The 4,081-nt window shown below is 36.6% G+C and overlaps 1 protein-coding gene across 1 annotated transcript in view; it reads right to left on the bottom strand.

The window, feature by feature from the left end:
- Positions 1 to 2,642: 2,642 nt before the first annotated feature.
- Positions 2,643 to 4,081, bottom strand: part of LOC125029807 — a 17,569-nt gene continuing 16,130 nt past the window's right edge. Inside the window, exon 5 of the mRNA XM_047619970.1 lies at positions 2,643 to 4,081. This exon is cut by the window's right edge and continues 140 nt beyond it. The gene's annotated coding sequence lies outside the window, so the exon portion shown is untranslated.

The following is a 4,081-nucleotide window of genomic DNA, read 5'->3' as shown; positions in this document are numbered from 1 at the left end:
TAACCTAACCATAAACAAACCTAACTAAACTAATTTAGCTTTATCTAACTTAAACCTAGCTAAACCTAACTTAATCTTCCTAAACCTAACCTAATTTAGCCTACCCTAACCTAAACCTAACGTAAATTTAGCCTACCTAAACCTAGTTTAATCTAACCTAATCTAAACATATGTATTCTAAACTAATCTAACGAAACCTAATGATTCTGAACTTAAAAAGCTAACTTGACCTAACCATTCAAACCTGACCTAAAGCATTTCTAACCTAACCACAACTACATAACTTATCCTAACCTAACCTGAGAGAAAGAAAGGAAGAGGGAGAGAGAGAAAGAGAGCGGAAGAAGGAGAGATAAAGAAAGAGATAAAAGGACAGACAGAAAGAGAAACACAGAGAAAGTGTGGGGGGGGGGGGAGAGAGGAAGAGAGAGAGAGAGAGGGAAAGAGAGAGAAAGAGAGAGGACATAAAAGAGAGAGAGAGAGGAAGAGAGAAAGAAAGAGAGAGACCTCTTAGAAAGGAGAAAAAATATCTAACCTAACCTAAGCTATCTAACTAAACCTATCTAACCTAACCCGACCTAACTTCTACTTAACCTATCTAACCTAACCTAAGCAAACGTTAACCTAACCTGAGTGTAGCCCAATCTAATATAACCTAACCTAACCTAACTGAACCAAAACCTAATTTACTTCAACCTAACCTACCCTAAATGTAACTTATGTTAAAACCTACACTAACCCAAACTAACATAACCGAACCTAAACCTAACCTAGTTTAGCCTAATCTAACTTAAACCTGGCTAAACCTAGAATAAATTATCCTAAACTAGACCTAACCCAACATAAATCAAACCTAACCAAACTTAACCTACCTAACCTATCTTAATCCTAACTTCAACCTAGCCTCATCTAACATAAACATAACTTATCATAGCCTAATCTTAACTAAACGTAACCTAACTACTTTAACCTAACCTAACCTAAATCTAGCTAAACATAACCTATCCTAACCAAAACTAATCCTAACCTAACCTAACCTAACCGTAAACAACTCTAAGAAAGTTAATTTAACCTAGCCTAACCTAAACCTAAGGGAAAGACATAGATAGATTCCTAGAGAGATGGAAGAAGAAAAGAGAGAGAGGAGGAGGGAGTTATTGAAGGAGGGAATGAGAGAAAGGGAGAAGGGTAGGAGAAAGAGTGAGAGAGTGATAGAGGGAGAGAACTGGAGAGAAGGAAAGAAAAGAAAAAAGTGGAAGGGAGAAAAGTGAATAAGATAGAGAGGGAAGAATGGAAAAAAAGAAAGGAAGAGGGAAACAATGAGAGGCAGAAAGAGAGAGAGGGGAGGTGGACAGTGTGGGAGAGACAGAGAAAGAGAGAGGGATAGAGAAAGGGAGAAAAGGGGAGAGCGACATTTTCTCTCCCTTTACCTCTTCTCTCTCGTTCAATCTCTCCCTCTCATTCTCTCTCTCTCTTCCTCCCTCCTTTTCTCTCTTTCCCTTACTCTTTTACTTTCTCTCTCTCTCTTCCTCCCTCCTTCGCTCTCTTTCCCTCTCTCTTTTTCTTTCTCTCTCTCTCTCTCCCTCCCTCTCTTTTCAGTTTTTCTCTTTCTCTCTCTATCTCTTTCTCTTACCCCTTCTCTATATCTCTGTCTATCTATCTTTCTCGCTCTCCCCTGCCTCTCTCTCTCTCTCCTTCTCGTCTAGCAACCTCTCTCTTTCTCTCTCTCTCATTCTCGTCTAGCAACCCCCCCCCCCCCCCCCCCCCCGCTCTCTCTCTCTCTTTCTCCTTCTCGTCTAGCAATATATCTCTCTCTCTCCCTCTCTCTCTCTCTCTCTCTCTCTCTCTCTCTCTCTCTCTCTCTCTTCTCTCTCTCTCTCTCTCTCTCTCTTTCTCGTCAAGCAATCTTGCTGACCCGCGTTCAAATCCCCCGCCGCCAGTGGATGGTATCCCCGGCCAATCCTTGCACACAGAGGATAATTTAGAAGTAAAATAAAACAGACAGCATGTCACACCAAGAATATCCGTTGTAACAAATGGGATGAAACTAAATTATAATCAGAAAATCATTCATATTTATAATCATAATAATTAACAAATTACCTTTTCCCCATTTACGGTGAGTGTAAAGGTAAATGTATGTAAAAAAAATGGAAATAATCGTGTGATAGACGGTAGACGGTGGTATGTTACTATTGATAAAGCAAGCTGTCATCCCGTATTTTGTATCTACACATTATGAACATACAGCCAACATTCCAATAATTCCAATGAGCTATTTAGCCAGAAAGAAAGAAACAAGTTACGAGATATATACTATAAGTTGCAATTTCAAAAGAACAATGAAAATTATCTTGTATTATTTTAGCCCGGACTTCAGTAGTGCTTTGAAAGGAATCGTGTACACATGCTTGGTCCGAATCATTTTCTATGGAGATCCCGAAAAGGTTGGGTTACCAAAAACACGATTTTATTTATTTATTTATTTAATCAACTTCTGCTAGATTGCAATGATTGCGGCATGAGCAATCATGGAATCCAATGATAATTCATTATGAGTATTTCAAAGTGAAATGATGTGTATCTTATCATTATTATTATCTTATATGTATGTGAATGATAAGGTTCGCATAAAAACAGGATTGAGATGTATTTTATTCATTCTTGTCACATAAACAACATTTATAACAGCAGTGATAGTAGCAGACCTAATAATAATGCCTTAGTAATATTTTGCTCTAGAAACAGACATAAACTGCTGTTTCGTGGGAGTCTACAAATTTCCCTCAAGATGATGAGCATAATCACAGAATATAATGAATAAAACGGGTACAAACAATACATGAAGCGTCTAAGATACAATTATACAACGTTCACAACACTATGTTTTATTACCGCCATCTTGTGGTAACGACAGTGGTACTAAGTACATACAGGTCGGTTACATTAAATGTTCCTAGATCTCGATTTCATTTAAATTGTTTAAAATTATACTGCAGCAATAACAAGATGAATAATGAAGTAATGTTGAACACAGTGTAGTCATAGTATCAATCTAATCACTGATATTTTATCCAGGATTTGTAGATTACCCTTCCATGAAATAAATTTTGAAATCAAGTGCCCTGGTGTTGTCATTCTATATGTGAGATTCCTTGAGGAAGTAATAATGTAGATTATTTCAGCCTTAAAACCGTGCGTGTGTGTGTGTGCGTTTGCGCACGTGTGTATATGACACTGAGAGAGTGTATATGTTTGTGCACGTGTGGATGTGAGTCTGTTTTAATGAGCACAAGGGATGTGAAGTTAGAATGACCCAAAATTTCGTCTATAAACCACCCTTTTGCATACCTCACTCATTAGGACTTTATACATATGTTACCACCTATGTATACCTCAATTTTAATTAGCCTTTGGCTATGTAGTCAAAATTACTGTCAACTCAGATCGTCTATAAGGGCATAAATATTTTACACTACTTGCTTGTTTGTTACAAATATTTCGTTCCTATAAGAGATGATTTAGTTATATCGGATAATTCTATATTGTTTATTGTTTAATTGTTTTATCTTTCCTAAAGTATAATAATTGATTATTTCTTTTAGAATGGGTTTTGTTTTATCTTTGGTGCTGGAGTAAAGCAGTCCACTAAATTTAAGTAAAAAAAGGAATATATGAATAAATGTGACAAAACTGACAGGTTGGATTACATTGAATTGGAGAGAGTTGACATGTGTAGATGAATATTCCTAATTGTGAATGTGTAATGATTAATAGTTCAATATATCATGAAATGTCTTAACCTCATTAATTGTTTGGTATTACCCTTTTCTCAGTTTCCCCTAAGGCTGAAGTTTATCTTGATTTATATGTATATATATAGTATGAGTTCCAAATAAATAACCTAGGAAATCTTTTGGAAAATCCACACTTGGCGATAAAATATAGTGTCTCCTCTAGACAAAGTCCGAGTGGTTCCCAGAATTAAGAGAAATAGGGCCTTTGCTGAAGAGAAAAGGTGCGGGAGTGTATTCATGTGTATAATCACACTTCATGCATATATACTGATCACAGAATTCCT

The sequence above is a fragment of the Penaeus chinensis genome, chromosome 10, assembly GCF_019202785.1.
Source record: "Penaeus chinensis breed Huanghai No. 1 chromosome 10, ASM1920278v2, whole genome shotgun sequence".
Lineage (NCBI taxonomy): Eukaryota > Metazoa > Arthropoda > Malacostraca > Decapoda > Penaeidae > Penaeus > Penaeus chinensis.
This window is presented reverse-complemented; position numbering and strand designations above follow the sequence as displayed.